Consider the following 17,272-nt stretch of genomic DNA (forward strand, 5'->3'; position numbering starts at 1 on the left):
TCGGCCTCGGGAACCAACGCCAATGCATTAGCCACCTGAAAGTTTACAGCATCCCCCTTGACATTTGCAAGGATCAGATCGCAAACCACATCAAAGGAGCCACACAGGTGCATACCCAATTCAACAGCCGACTCCGGTCCGTGTTCGTCTTGAACACGTTTAAGGACCCCACCTAGATTGGTCACAGACGGGGAGCCATAGCACCTCGAATAGACCGCTGCAAAAGTCTTGCCCCAGGTCTCACAGTCAACAAGTTCAGGAGCCAAATCTTTTGGTAAACTTAGTGTAAGAATCCGGTGTTTATCCCCCGGACTCGTGTTGGGAAACACAGCTTCCAGCTGTCCGAATTTCTCAGCGAGCCAGAACGGAAAATCATCCTTTTCCTGGGGCTTTTTACCCATCACGGAATTTACCATGACCGGATTGATTTTCAGACCAGCATGTTCTGCATGAAGCTGTGCGCCCCTAGGGACCGCGTCCTGAACATTACGGCTAGTGTAATGAACAAGCGCTCTAATCACTTCCACCGCGACTTCATGAAGCCGCCGCAGATCAGCCACGTTACAAGTGGCGCGTTGAGGGTGAGGAGTGAACCCAGCCAAAGCGGGCCAAGGTGTGCCCGGAATGGACAAAGGACCTAACCTCGAAGTCGATAATGAGTGTGGTAGGGCGCCACCAAACCAAACTCCATGCTGCCATGCATCAATAGGAACTTCCAGTGCCCTGTACGGAGCATACGCAGCCGGTACAGCTGTAGCAGAGTATGAATGGAACACTCCAGAATTAGCGTCCACTGGCGGAAACGTCACCCACGAATAAAACAGTTTGTACGGGTAAGCATGTTCCGCACTCACTACTAGAACGACAGCCAAGCCTTCCACAGGAACATCATACATCCGCAAATGGTCACGCACCGCAATGCGACTATGCTGCGGGATGTCCACGGCTTGTGCCATGTCAGCACAGGAAAGTGAAAACACAAAGATTACTTTGTAGCACAACTGGGTAGTAATTCAAAGAAACCTTTTACAGTTAGATTTAAGCTTGAAAAGGACCTATTTCAAAAATAGGTAGGTTTTTCCGACACTGCCGTTTTCCGGAAACGGGAATGAAGGCGTTAGGGTTTGAATGTTATACTACTCGAGTGTCATGATATAAGGCCAACCAACATATGGGCGCCATGTAGCAGGGTTTCCGTTCTCCCACAGAACTGTGCACAGAGATCTAGAACCTGGGTGAGTTAGGGTGACCCAAAACTCACCTTTGTTTCAGAAATCCCCTTACCAAGCTAGCTACAGTGTCTCATTGGTAGTAATAACTTACCAATGACTTAGACAATCCAGAACATGAACTTATAATACCTCAGGTATCGTGGAACACATGAACACTCTTTCGTTATATAATCATTACAAACCGAAACTGGGAGGCAGAGAACACACGTGCAAGTTTGAAATGTTTATTTTTCAATGCAACATTCTCAAACGCAGTATCTTGTATAATATCAACATACATTTTATAAAAATCAGAGTTAGCAGCATAGTCACTAATCCATAATAAGCAAAAGGTGATAGCATGTTATGATGCAAAAATCTATAGAATATGTATCACCTATATTTCGCGCACCCTAATTAGCATATTATATTATATCTAAGAAGGTCTCATCTGGGTTCTTAGCAGGGCGGACCCATACCTCTAATTCTCAGTAGGAGGAGATCACATCAACCGCTACCAGCTCTCAGCATGCGAAGCATCAAGTGTGTTGTTTCATTCCCTGTAACTCTATCTTAAACCCACGTAGAGCCCAATGTTGGCAGAAACATTATTGTAGTTATGACTAAGAGTGTGCAGTTCTCAGTGTGCAGACAGTTGTACCAAGTGTACCAAGCACGACTGATACCAGGGCAATAACATATTATTTCTCAAATAAATCACATCTTTCGTCTAGGTTGAAAGCTACAATAACAATTAGGTGTCGTGTGCAAACCGAAGCAGAAAGAAAATATGGCGTTTAAACATTTAATAAGCACATGCTAACTTAACACAATATATAGAAACGTAGTAACCATATGACAGAATAGAAAGCAAATCATTTGTTAATCGTGCCAAATAATCGTTCATCATTATGCAAGGCACATCATGTATCAATCGCGGCTTAGGCACTCCCCATATGTTCATAGGCCTTCCAAACACCACTTCATACGGTGTGAGGCCTGTTCGAGAGTGGGGCACTGATCTAAGAGAGAGCAATGCTAGCGGCAAGGCATCCGGCCACTTCAATGACGTGGACGCCACAATCTTAGCCAGTTTCAACTTCAACGTAGCATTGTACCGCTCGACAAGACCTGCTGACTGAGGGTGGAACACAGCATGAAACTTCTGCTGGATCCCCAACCCCTTCAGTACGTACTCCACAATTTTCCCAACGAAATGAGGCCCATTATCGCTCCACAAAAATTTACAAACTCCAAATCGAGGGAAGTACTCCTTGAGCAACACCTTAGCTGTTGTCAAAGCTGTATTATCTTTCGTGGGGAAGGCCTCAACTCATTTGCTAAAGGCACACACCACCACTAAGACATACTTCAGGTTATTGCAGCGCTCAAGCTGAATGTAATCCATTTGGAGTACCTCGAATGGTGCAGAAGGTGGAACGAACCCTCCTTTCGGAGTATGAGTCCCTTTTGCGGGATTGTGCTGTAAACATATCAGACAGGTCTGCACTACTCTCTTAGCAGTATTGGCAATCTCGGGATGTTCCCAAACTCGTGTTAACAATCGAGTAATTGCAAGAGCTCCCACATGCGCTAATCCGTGTGTCATCTGAACCATCGCCTGCAAGTAAGCTGCAGGCAATTTCCATCTCTCCATGTCCTTACTTCTCCAACAACCCTCATCATCTAGTACCCCTTCTGCTGCCCATGCCGCAAGTTCTGATTCAGTCGCTGATTTTTGGATATCTAGTATCTCCGCTCTAGCATCATACCATCGCTCAGCCTGTGATTGTGTTACATACATGGGAGAGTCAGTTCGGGCCATGGCTGTTTGTCTTGCTATGCTGTCTGCGAAAGCATTTCCTTGACCCACTTTATCAGTGATCTTTTTATGGGCACTGCATTTAGTTATCGCTACCTTCTTTGGACAAAGCAACGCGTTTAGGAGATCACGCACTTGTTCTCCGTGCATAATGTGTACTCCATGAGAAGTCAAAAACCCACGTTCTCTCCAGAGTAGCCCAAAATCATGTGCTACTCCGAAGGCGTACCGGCTGTCTGTGTATATGTTCACACATAGGCCAGCACTCAGTTCGCAGGCTCTTGTCAAGGCTATCAGCTCTGCTGCTTGAGCCGATTTCTGTGGTATTCTAGCTGTTTCTACCACTGTCTTAAGTGTCGTGATCGCATATGCTGCGGAAGTCGTACCATCTGGCAGCCTCAAACACGATCCATCGACCCACAGTTCCCCATCCACATCTGGAAGTGGCATATCCTGTAAATCGACACGACCCTTTGTCTGTTCCTCGGTCAGGAAAACACAATCATGATGTTTTTCTTCCTGACCCTCCTCAACCGGATAGGGCAATAAAGTGGCAGGGTTCAGGGTAGCGCATCTTTTCAGTGTGATATGTGGCGCCAGAAGTGTGAGCTCATATCCTGTCAGACGTGCGCTCGTGAGATACTGTGTTTTCGTTTGATTCAACAGGGCATCCACTGCGTGAGGAACTAACACCAACAGTTTGTGTGATAAAACTATTCCCTCACTTTGTCGTATAGCTACCGCTGTTGCTGCAACTGCTCGAAAACACCCAGGTAACCCTCGTGCTACAGGGTCAAGAACCGCTGAAAAGTATGCACATGGCCTTTGTTTGTCCCCGTGTGCTTGCACTAACACTGATAACGCGCACCCATCTTTCTCGTGCACGTACAACGTGAAGATCTTTGTATAGTCTGGTGTACCTAACACGGGTGCAGAACAAAGGGCTTGTCTCAATTGGTCAAAAGCATTTTGACATTCATCTGTCCATTCAAGGGGCATTGGTGTAGTTTTGGACAGTAACGCTAACAAAGGTTTTATAATGTGCGAAAACCCCATGATCCACTGCCTACAAAAGGACGTTAAAGCTATAAAGGCACGTACATCTCTCTGAGTGCGGGGGATTGGTGTGTCTAAAATCGCCTGAATTCGATCTGATGTTAATGCACGCCCCTCCTTAGACAAAAGATGACCGAGGTAGGTCACCTTGGGTCTACAGTATTGAAGCTTTTTCTTCGAAACTTTATGATTGTTCTGAGCCAAAAAGGAAAGTAAGGCAAGCGTGCTCACCTCGCATTGTGCGTAAGTGTCTGCAGCTAGCAAAAGGTCATCGACATACTGAATAAGGGCAACTCCAAATTGCAATTCAAAAGAATCAAGCTGTCTTTTTAAAGCCTGGCTGTAGATACTAGGACTCTCAGTGTAACCTTGAGGAACACGACAAAATCTATACGATTTATTATTTAACGTGAAGCCAAACAAATATCTGCTATCAGGGTGGATGGGGATAGAAAAGAACGCATTTTTGAGGTCAATGACACTAAAGGTCGTTGCCGTTGGGGGAACCAATGTGAGCAATGTCGTGATGTCAGACACCACCGGGTATTGGGGAATGACAATTTTGTTAATTTCTCTCAAATCAATAATAAATCGATAGACCTTGTCGTCAGTATCTTTCTTAAGGATCGGAAGAATAGGACTGTTGCAAACATTGTAAGGAACCTCCTCCACTACTCCTGCAATGATCAAATCTTGAACAATGTGTGTCAGGGCAATTTCACCTTCCCTGGAAATCTTATACTGTGGTACACGTGGCAAAAGTACTCCCTCCTTTACAGTGATACGAATAGGAGGAATAAGCATCTGTCCCACATCCGTATCTGAGGTCGCCCATAACGTGTGCGGGAGAGAGGCCAATGCTGCATTTTCTTGTATAGTGCAAAACCTGTCTGACTCGGAATAATTATCATTCAAAATAACTCGCACTCCCTCTGGAGCGCAACGTATCGTTGCTCGAAAATATTTGAGCAAATCGATGCCCAGGATGTTATCTAGGGTATGGGGTGACAACAAAAATTGACCAAAACTGAAAAATGTATCAAGACAAAGTGCAAGAGGCTTCGATAATAGGCTAGGAGAGGGTGTGCCATCAAACCCTACACATGTTATCATTTCGCCAGACAGGGGAGCCCTCGGAACCAAGTTTTTAGACAAAGCGCTACGAGTAGCTCCTGTGTCGACTAAAAACTGATCAGTAGAACCCAAAATGCCCGCTGATACATATGGACCTCTCTGATCTACTGGCACTTCAACTGATTCCGTACCCCATCCTACGCAGTCCTATGCATGCACATAATCCTGATGCTCCACATTCTCACCCTCCGATATCTGATACTGATTCCGTCTATCAAAAGTGTTGCGTTCGTCCTGGCCACGGCCCCTCTCTTCAACCCTACCACGATCACCTCCGCCACCTCTCACCCCCGAATAACTGTTCCTCGACCTTCCACCTCCTCGACCACGCTGACTACGTTGTTCACGAAGTACCGGACAATCTTCAGCCCAATGCCCAAACTCCTTACAATAAGCACATTGATCCTCCGCTATATCCGTACGACCATACGACGCATTACTCCCACCTCGTCTGCCTCTATCATTCCCTCTAGATTGCGTTCCACGAACCTGAGCCTACATCACCTTCGTTTTCAATTCCTTCGCTTTCTTATCAACACTTTCTTTAGCCTCCAATTCCTGCCGCTCATAATACTGAGCCATAGTTAACAAAGACGCAGGGGTCGCCGTGGCCCAGGAACTTTCACTCGACTTTAATCGTTTTGCAATCTCCGGTAGGAGATTAGCCACATACTTATCTACAAACAAATGCCTACCCGTATCATCAGTTAACGATTGACCACTGTAATCGTGAAACGCCTCTTCAAAGCGTGTAAAGAAATCAGAGACCGTTTCATCTAACTTTTGTTTGCACAAAGCTAGCATGGTCCAATCAATCTTTTTAGAAGGAACGAGCGTTTTTAGTTTAGTCAAGATAGCCGCCGGGAGGCCTAGAATCAACTCACATGGCTTACATGCAGGTTCCCTGTCTAAATCAGCTTGGTTTATTTCTTTCCATGTTCCTCCAAGTATTGTTTCATCATTATTTTTACGAATTAATCTCCACATATCAGGCCGAAGAATTAACCCAAAAAACAGATCTATATCGACAAGAGTCATAACACAGGAGGAAATGGCCCCCTACACCCCTTCATAGAATGCTGCTGGGTTTTTACGAAGATCGGGTAAGGAATTTTTCAACGCCATAACATCCGCTCTATTCCAAGGTGTATACACCCAATTATATATAAAATACCCCTTCGCATCCTTCGATGTTTTATCCTCATCTGTACCATCCCCTTTAGGTGGAACATACAAAGGTGCGGCTTCACGCATAGGCATAACATGCACTTTAGAACTCTTATCTGAACCCCGGAGAGAACACTCCTTAATGTGCTCTGTTGACCCCGGCACGGACTCCTTATCCTGTTTCCCTTCTTCCCGCAATCTGGACGTCTCATCCCGTAGCTGGATCAGTTGTTTGAAAATGTCATCCACATCTGAAAGGACAAATAAACCTTTATCCAAATTCTCACAATAAACCGACACAGCTTTAGGTTCTAGAGTATCTGAATATTTACGAAATCGAGCGACAACTTCAGTTGCGAAAGTATTCAAAAAACACAACAATTCTCGATCTGTCCATTTACCCCTTTCAACTATAACATCTGACACAGATACTTGATTCAGATTTAACTTCCTAGCATAACTACGCAACTCCGCTCCTCTCTGAGCAGATAACCTGACACTCGACGTATCCTTTTTGTCTTGCCCTTCATCGTCGGAATCTTCAGTCGGAGCCGTAGGTGGAACGTACGGAGGCAGCGATCGATCTAATAACGAAAAATCATCAATTTCATTATTAAGGACAGGATAAAGCGGTCGTCGAATAGGAAATTGACCGGTCGTTTGCAATTTACGTTCACGTTCCTCCCTTTCTTTCTTTTCCTGCGCCTCCTTTTCCTCAAGATGTAAAGCCTTATCTCGAGCAGCCTTGCGCTGCTCTTTGTCCGCCAAGGCAACTTCACGTTTCATACGTTCACGCACCGCTTTCTCCCACATTCGTACACAATCAAACATATTCTGTCTAGACCTGCGCTGAAACAAACATTGCTCCACAAACTGAACCTTTCGTAAATCAAACGACCCATGTAGTGGCCATTGCAATTCGGGATCGGTTCTGGTATATTTATGCCATAATTTACTGTACATTATAGGGGGAAGGCTAAATTTTATGTACATTTCACGGTTTGGAGTTCCTTCTGGGGGAGCCGGCTGTGATTCCGCTAACCTAATTGTGGTACCATTTCCAAGACAGCACATCCCTCGGAGTGTGCTTAAAACAGGCATGTTCAAAAAGTATCACGAAAGCGCGATACCATATAAAATGGCACTTACAGTACTTCACACAAATGTGCCGCTCAAAGTACAAAACAAAATTAGAGAAACATCTCTACATGCCTGCCTATGTGAAGTGCATTACACATATAGGTTCAAAGTTCACAAAGTCAAAATGTTAGCTAACTCAAATCAAGGTCACAATCACAGAACTTCGGTAAGCGTCCGTAGACTCCCTTACCAATCACAAATCGTAGAACTCCAGTAAGCGTCCGTAGACTACCTTACCGATCACAAATCTTACCCAAATCTCAAAAGGTCCAGATTCCAACTGCCAAGGTCTTTAATCGAATCAGCCAAACGGCACTTATCCAGCAACGCAGACGATCAAGAACTCAGTCGGAGACCGGCGCCACCTGGAAGGTCAGATCAGAAGGAAAGGAAGAAAACACAGTGGGTGCCAAGACTCGGGTCACTCGGTGGCAGCGTACGCGTCCATGGCGAGTTTCCAATCCTTCGTCACAACCTCTCCTTCGGGCATCCGAGTCGCCGATGAGTCCCTTCGTGGTCGCCAATTTGTGGTATCGGGTTCCCAAGGCCTACATGCTCCGTAGATAACCCACTTACACCAAAAGAACAGTTGGCACGGAAACTGAAAAGTACAAAGAACAAGTTTATTAAGACCCCATGGGGTGGTGGTACATTCCTACAGCACCCTTCCGTAATGCAAAAAGTATCACCCCGAACGTTGGTGTGATTCGTTCTTTTATACAGTTTACAGGTAATAAAAAGGTAGGCGGTACAAAGTTACAGAGCTTTATGTACATATATGGTCATTTTTGGAACACAGCCAACTCATGGGAGGGGTTACAACTCCACTGGTCAGTTTGGCGGAACATTCCTGAGGGGTGACTGGTCAGTTGGGACTGCGCATGTACAGGCTTGACCGTTACTAAAAATAGCCTGTTGCTCACTCTCTAAAATGGCCGCCGTAACATACAAAGTGGCGTTTTTCTAATATGGCCAAGTTAAGGGGAAATAACGTGTAGCAAAGCTAAGCGCTAACTCGGCCATCGTCAAATTACGACAACAGAGTAACACAATGAATACATCACAAAAAGACTCCACACAGGTTTATAAAACTTGTTATTATATTATAAATAAAACAAGACCAAAACAACAATAAATTCAGTAAAGCGCTTAGAAGCAAGTAGCACTAAAAGGGTTACTTTAAGTCACGCTGGACTGGGTCAAAGTCAAAGGGGCATATTTACAAGGAAACTGTCAGAGCGCAGTGTTAAGCCAAAATTGCTAATGCCGCTCCCCGACAGTTTCAAAACGCAGGGATGCGCCTTATTTACAAGAATGTGGCGCACCCCTGCATTTCCCCTAGCGCTGGAGCTAAATTTAGATGTCTAGCACCAACGCAGGCACCCTTGCACCATAATGTAAGGGTACCTGCATTGCAGGGAATGATTGTTTATTTAAAGGAAGGCGTCACTTCCTGCACATAAACAATCAATAATGGCAATTTGTAACTTCTATGTGTGCTGCAGAATGCCACACATATAGAAGTTGCCAAATGTAATTTTTTAATGAATTTTTATGTGCAGATAGGGACACTTTGCTGCACATGAACATCAATAATGGCAATTTACTGTTTCTAAATGTGCTGCATTCTGCAGCACACATAGAAACAGCACAAACTAGGAGAAATTATTAATTTCGCCTCATTGCATCTGTTTAGGAGCAGGGTTTCCCTGATCTTACTTTTGGTGCTGCCCCATATTTATGCCACCCTTGTAAATATGGGGTAGCATAAAAAAGCAATGGGTGTTGTGGTGGAACGCCCACAGCAAAATCCATTGCCCGCATCTTTGCCGCAGCGGAGTGCTGCCGTAATGGGCATATTTACAAGGTGGCAATAAGTGACGCCAAGTGGCTTAACGCCACCTTGTAAATAGGGAGCAGGGCTTTGAGCCAAGAGAGGGTCAATAATAGTGACGGTCCTTTGGTGCAATGCCCTTGTAAATATGCCCCAAAGTGCGGTCCGACCACGATGGAGTGCTAGCCAGCTACAGGACCCACTGAGGACCCAATGAGCAAAGTACCTTTTATGGTCACAAACAGCCAGATGCTTCTATCTTCTCCACACAGGGAAGGTGATGTGTCAGTTCAGAAGACAGGTGCTGGAGTCGAGAGGTGTTGAGCAATGCCCCAGATTCTGCCACACAGTTGAGGGGATGCATCGATCTCACCAAGCTGCAGCAGGGGCGATACGCTGTCCGATGCGTCATCCTCTGGAGGCAAAGCACTGGTTCCAATGCAATGCGCCAATTTTGCTCCAACAACTGGTTCGATGCGCCGGTTCTGTTACAAGCAAACAGGAGATGTGTTGAAATCTGCGTTGCAAGTATCTGGACCACTTCAAGTGAGCTGGGCACAGCAGCAGGGGTAGAGGCTTTGATTCCACTGAGACCCAAGCAACAGGAGGGAAGCTAACAAGCCCTTGGAGATCACCAGAGAATCAAGCATTACTTCAGCAGAGTCAGCAGGGCAACACGAGAAAAGCAGGTCTTCCAAGTCTGCTGTCCAAAGATTAGTCCTTTAACAGCAAAGCAGTTCTTCTGACAAAGGTTCAGTTCAAGATCCAAAAGTGTCTGATTTTAGGGGTTCAGAGACCCAGTACTTATAACCAGAAGTGCTTTTGATGTGGGGTGACTTCAAAGCAGCTCTCTGAACTGCACAGGTTCCTTTTTTAGCCCAGTCCTGTCTGCTGGCTATCTATGGGGGGTAAATCAGCCCTTTATGTGGGGACAAGACACTGCCAATTCAAGTGAAGTGTTACCCTTCCCTTCCATCCTGCCCAGGCAGGGTCATCCGAATGCAGATGTAGGTACTTAGACACACCTATCCTTCCTGTAGTGAGGCTGTCTGGAGGGAATGCACAAAGTGTAGCTGTCACCCACCCAGACGTGTATTGGAGACTGGCAGTCAGGCACACAGAGCAGAGAAATGTCCACTTTCTAAAAGTGGAATTTCAAAAAAGTAATGTTAGATTCATCTTCACCAGTAAGGAATGTTTATCATTACCATTCCAAAGATATGAAATATGAAAAATCTACTTCTCTCTGATCAGTAATTACAGCTTAAATGTGTTAAGCAATTGCCAACGCTAACCTATGAGGGTAGTAGACAGTAGTGAAAAATTAAATATGCTGTTTGTCAGTACCAGGACATGCAAAGCATTAAAGTACATGTCCTACCTTTTACTTCCATAGCACCCTGACCTCAGAGCTACCTTGGGCCTATCTTAGGAGTGATTTATATGTAATAAAAAGAGGAGTTTAAGATTTGGAAAGTAGTTTTAAATGCCAAGTCGAAGCGGTAGTAAACTGCACCAACAGACACTGCAGTGGCAGGCCTGAGACAGCTTTGAAAGGCTACGTCTGTGGCTGGCTCAATCAGTGCAGGAGCCCACTAGTAGCATTTAACTTACAAGCCCTGGGTATATGGTATAACAATTTAGAAGGGACTTACAAGTAAGTTAAATATGTCAATCAGGTATACACCAATTAAACACATATTTAGGGAAGACGCACATGCACTTTAGCACTGATTAGCAGTGGTAAAGTGCTAAGAGTCCTAAGACCAACAAAATTAGTTAAGCAAAAACAGGAGGAAAGCGAAAGGTTTGGGGTAACCCTTCAGAGAGAGCCATTTTCCAACAGGTCCTAATTCATATTCCTTCCAGATTCAGACTCAAACACAGGCTTGTGCCATGCAGATGTTTGATTGCAGGGGTGCAAATGCAGAATACGGTACAAAATCTAAAAGGCATATTTATCAATAAGTTGTATCGCGCTTGGGCCATGCAAAGGTTTGCAAGAGCGATGCAACAACTAGATTTCTCAATCCATGCAAGTCTACCTGTGTGGCCCTGCGTGGCTTGACAAATCGAGAGTAACGCAATAGAACTATCTTTATTTTTCCTAATTATTTCCTCTTTCATTGCGTGCTGCATTCTGCAGAGTACATAGAAAGAGGAAAATGCCTCAGGGGATTGTTTCTGTGCAGAAAGGTGTCCCTTCCTGCACAAAAACAATTCTGCTTACAATTTAAGCCGCCTTGCATCATGGTGCAAGGGTGCCTGCGTTTGCACTAGGCAGCATATTGTGCACCAGTGCAAGGAAAAGACAGTCATGTGCTGTATAATGTTAAATACAGCACATTCCTGCCCTTTCTTGATCAACCAGCAAAGCGCAGGATGTGGCTTGCTGAGCTGCACTGCATGATTTCTTGATAAATGTGCCCTTGAGTTAGTATACATCGAAATTGGGAAATGTGCTATTCTCACGGTATCCCACATTCTAAAGTCCAAAACTCAGAGTGATGCATAAAACACCCATTCACTACTCTAAATATCACACTCTGTCGTTTTAGTATTATTCAGGTGCACAACTTGCTCAAATAACACTCAGGGGCTTATTTACAAGAGGCCTGCACAGGCGGAGCATCACTTTTTTGACGCTCCGGTGGCGCAGGCCTCTGGTCATATCTATGTGGAGATGTTAAGCCACCCTTTCTGGCTTTGCATGGCCTCATAGATACGGAGTAAGGCAGGACAGAGCAAAGCGCTGCGTTGCCTTACTCTGCGTTAAGGCGTTCCATGGGCATTGAGGTGGGTGTTCCAACGTAACACTCATGGATTTTGATGCTGTCCGAGATCTACAAAATCATGTAAACATGGGGAAAAGCCGAAACCTTACACCTCCCCAGAGCAGGTGTAACGAGGAGAAATGTTTTTATTTCTCCTTGTATTTTCCTCTTTCCATGTGTGCTGCATTCAGCACACAAAGAAGGAGAACAAGCATTTGCAATGAAATAGGTCTCACATTTACGAGTGTTTGAGCTATTGGCATTGTAAATAACAATGCCTTTTATTTATGTGTTGTTTTTAAAACAGATAAATAATAGACATTGTCATTTACAACGCCAAAAGCCTAAATTCTCGCAAATGTGAGACCCATTGCTATTTGAAAAATAGTGGGGCATATTACCAAGCAATAGCGATAATTATCGCTATTGCCTGGTTAGAGACAAAAAATTACAGCTAAGCTGCGGTGATTTTTATCGCAGATAAACCTTGGTTTACCAAGGTTTATCGCAAATGCGATAAAAATCGGCCGCCATGCATGAATATCGCTGAAAAGTCCTCAATATTCACGCATTAGCGAGCTAATGCTCTTAGCCATGCTATCCACCTCCCATTGGATAACATGGCTAAGAACTGTTCAGGGCAGGAGTTAGCTTTTGGAGATATTCGCGCTTAGCGCGAATATCTCCAAAAGTTGGTAATAGGAGATAGCGATGTTAGCGACTGTTTCCAGTCGCTAACATCTTGGCACGCCCACTTTGCATGTCATTAGTGATAAATATCACTGACATGCAAAGTGGGGCCCAAGATGGTCGCTATCTCCTACTAGCTGTCACTAACTGGTGTTGGCGACAGCTAGGTAATAGGGAGATAATTTTATCTCCGCTTTCTTGGCTTTTAAAGCCAAAAAAGCGGAGATAAACCCCCTTGATAATATGCCCCTAGTGTTCGGTGGCTGTGATTAAAGCCTAGCGAGTAACAACACTTGTAACAGGCGGTGTTGCCATGGGAGGTTACAAATTGAGACAAGGCGGTACTTAGGAGAGACTACTAAACCTATTGACCAATGAACAGCCACAGTTTACAGTCGACAATGACACAAGCCAATAAAAAATATGGGCAGAGAGTGGGCGGAGTTTCAAGTCTCTCCCTGAATACAGCATTCCTTTCAGAGCAGCGCATACGCTGCCCAGGCTCGACCTAAAAACACCGCCATGGATTGTTTTTGTGCAGGAAGGTGCCCCTTCCTGCACAAAAACAATTCTGCCAGCCATGTATCCTGTCCTACGCCAATTTGTTGCAAATGAGGCCCTCAATTGTTATGGTGCTATAAACAGTGAAACAAAGCATAATTGTTGATGCGTTCTTTTAAGATGTCATCCCAAAAAATCTTGTTATGTTTGACTGACTTGCAATGGATTGCACTTCATGCAGTTAATGTGAGAAATTAAAAAACAATACTACTCGTGTTTTTTAACTATAATTCTTTGAGTTAATGGTTCTAAACACGAATACATTTTACCATGCTCGCAATGGCTAACATTTGACGTATATATTGGTATGAAATGTTAACTATCGTGTAGGTGGTGGAGGAACAGGGAGGGGACTCATGAGAAAGTGTGGCGAGACTTAAATAACTTCTTCGACACATTTTACACATGGGTCTCCTAGTCTCAAATAACTGGCCTATGGCGCCATCTACCGGACTCGCTTAGAAATTGCATTATTCTGCCACTGTCATACGACTTTTTCCATGTCCGTATTGCCCTAGGACTTGAGACACTAATTTACAATCCTCTTACTATACCCATGCTTTCTAAATTCATTGGGCGGCCTCCTGATGCAAGAGCTTTTGCAAAACCTGCCTTAGCATATGATAAAGAGCTGGCTCACTTAGGACTGTCTGTATTTTCTTATGATTACAGGCATTGTGGAGTTTTATTTTCAAATACAAAATAGTTGTATTACCAGTATGATTTAGGGCAAGTGTTTTTTAGAACAATGGCACTGTGTTATGACATGGTATTATATTATTTGTGATGAATATGTACTTCTAATTTTGTGTACTATCTTATTATTTAGGTTGTGTCTTTACAATCTTATTTACTTAAATATTGGAATTTGTTTAGCGCAACATACAACCCTATAGGGTTTCTTCAGCCACAAAAAGGATACTTTATTAAGGCATCCTTAAGAATAACTTGTGAAAAAGTCACGTTTTCTAAAATTTCTGAAGTTTCTGAAGACTTGGTTCAGCAATAGCAGATAAATCTAATGTTTAACGGATGCCACAGAAAAGGTTCTGCTGCCAATTGTCTCGTGGCCCAATTTAGGATCCATTATAATTTAGGGTTAGCTGTTCTCAGTGAGCTGCTGGGACAATGCAAATGAAATCTACAGCATGAAGGATAAACTGAAGACATATATACTATTTTATGAACCAAGTCCATGGATTTGAATAAAGTCCGTTGCTTCACTGAAGGAAAATGGGTTACTGGTTGAGGGGGTGAACCCCTACTCAAGCAGCAAACACAATTCTTGTCAGGGTGAAACGCAAGCAAACCCCAAAGTAACCTGTAGTTAACCCTTAGATAGCTTGGCACAAAAGCAGTCAGGCTTAATATATAGGAACATTTTAAAGTAAAAGTAAGTAGAGTAAAATGTAATAAATTATTTGACAACAAAATGACAAAAATGCAATTAGTAAAACCAGAGATATGCAGTTTTAAAGATTCAATTAAACTGTGCTTAGAAGCACAAAGCGCCAACTGTGGTTATCTGGTTGGGCTGGACCGGACAAAATTACAAATTCAAGCCAACTATGATGTAACACATGCTAGATACAAGGGCTGATTTCAGCTTGTTGCACAAAGTATCTTAATTCCTGGTTGCAGAACCTTTTAAGATCCTGCGTTGAGGATGCGTTGTGCAGCGGCTGTTCGGATGAGCAGCGGGCTGCAATGCCTGTGCCAAGGATGCGTTGCTCACCGGCAATTCAGAGGAGCTGCGGAGCTACAATGCAATGTGCTGTGTTCAAGATGCCTCATGCAGTAGTGGTGGGGCAGCAATATGAGGTTCTGTATCAAGGAGGCGTTGCACAGCAGTGGCTCAGAAGAACTGCACTGTGGCTGAGAGGAGATGTATTGCGCTGCATCAGTTCGACCCAAAAGACCACAGCTTGACTGTCAAAGCATCTTAAAGCCACTTCTAAGGGGGCTGGACTGGGGTGATACCACTTGGGGGATGAGACTGACAGAAGGCAGAGTCCAGGTGCAGAGTTCAAGGTGGATGGAGCCTTTTCTGTCCCTGAGGCTCTGACGAGGAGGCCAGGCAACTAGCCATTGGTGCACTTTTGTAGTCCGGGTGTTGCATCTCAGGCATCATGTCTGATTACATGGCCTTGAAACACATGAGCATGAAGCCCTTTTTTTGGTTTATTTCCTTGTTTAGGTACTTATAGAATAGCATTTCTCTGTGTGGTTGCCAGTACCGTAAATTACCCTCCCTTGTGTTTCACAGCGCCCTCGTGAGTTATGATTAACCATACATAAGCCACACCTCGGTCATGGATCGGTGCTTGACTTCAACGATTCCTGTTTGTGAATTGAACCAGTTCCCTGGTTGTTTATTTTGTTTCCCAACTGTCCGTTCATCTATACCCCGGTGGTCTAATCTGTAGATGTTGTTCGTATTTCCTGTTTGTGATTCCGGTGTGTAGCGTTCGAGTCGGCTGACTCGGTGTAGTGCAGTGATTCCAGGAATTATGACACTGCAAAGCTTTCTTGAGGGTAATTACTTTATTTGCATATAACAGAGGGAGTGCACCGGGGTCACTACAGCACGTAGAGCCCTCCATGCAAAATGGCCATCGGCGCTCCCAGGATGCTTTGCGCCGTCACGTGGTGTGGAGCACTAGAGAGCTACACCACATATCTCCACCCTTTACTAACACCTCAACAACTTGTACTATAACCCTTACATTGGTGCCAAAGAGGTACTATTCCAGGGCACGGATACCATAACACATTTCTATAATATTGTGACCGGGGGTGGGTTGGGGGGGGGGGGGGGAGAAGTGCATTCCCACACAGGAGTTACATAGCATATTCTCTGTATCTTTTAGGTAGCACTACTGCCCTGCCTGTGTGGGTGCGTGTAGTGGGTACTTGTGTCGCATGTGTCTCTCATGCGTGCTCTGGTTTCCTCAGTGCTCTCCTGCTGGTCGCTATTGTGAGCTGTGGGGTTTTGATGTGTAGTGTCTTCTTCGCGGACCTTGTGGCCTTCTTGTGGCCTACATTGTAGTGTGGTCTCGGTACTCGTCTGTCCGGGTGTGTTACTACTTTCGTCTTCATTATCTCTTGTTGTGCTGTTTCTCCGTGTGGCTCTCTCTCTGGTCCATTCTCCTCGTTATCCGACTCCCAACTGGTTGTTCCTGTGCGTGCTGTGGAGTCTTCCTTGTTCCATTCTATCACTTTATTGCACTTGGCCATCCTGTTGTGGGACCATATTTGGCCATCACTTAACAAGGCAGATCTCAAGTAGGTTTCTTTGACTTGCAAAGGTTCGCTGAACTTGCTTTCGCCTTTCCTACGTAGTTGAGCCAGCTTCACTCTGACCCATTCCCCTTTTTCCAAAGAGACTTCTTTCACGCTGTGCTTTTTGTTGTAATGGACAGTGTAAACTTTCTGGGCTTTTTTCCAAATTGCTACGGACTACCGCTGGGGACCACTTACTATGCAGTGTCAGGTTCAGCCACACTTTGTTGTCTCGTCTGAATGAGTCCCTGCCACGTAGAATCTTAAATGGACTGTATCCCGTCGTTGTGGGAGTGATGCAGTAAGCCCATACCGTCTGCCGGGAAACATCCTTCACAACGCGGTCAAAACACTGCAGTGCCATTACGACGCGTCTGTTACAACGCAAGTCGTTACCACGACTTGCGCTGGAGGGCACTCTAGACTAAGGAATATTAGATTTACTATTCCAACCCCTTCCCATCTGTACGTAGGCTGGAGTTGGCATAGTAAATCTTACTATTCCTAAGTCCAGCACCCTACAGCGCAAGTCGTGGTAACGACTTGTGTTGTAAAAGATGCGTTGTGATGTGCCGCGATCATTTTGATTGCGTTGTAACAT

The sequence above is a fragment of the Lissotriton vulgaris genome, chromosome 1_1 (assembly GCF_964263255.1).
Source record: "Lissotriton vulgaris chromosome 1_1, aLisVul1.2, whole genome shotgun sequence".
Classification (NCBI taxonomy): domain Eukaryota; kingdom Metazoa; phylum Chordata; class Amphibia; order Caudata; family Salamandridae; genus Lissotriton; species Lissotriton vulgaris.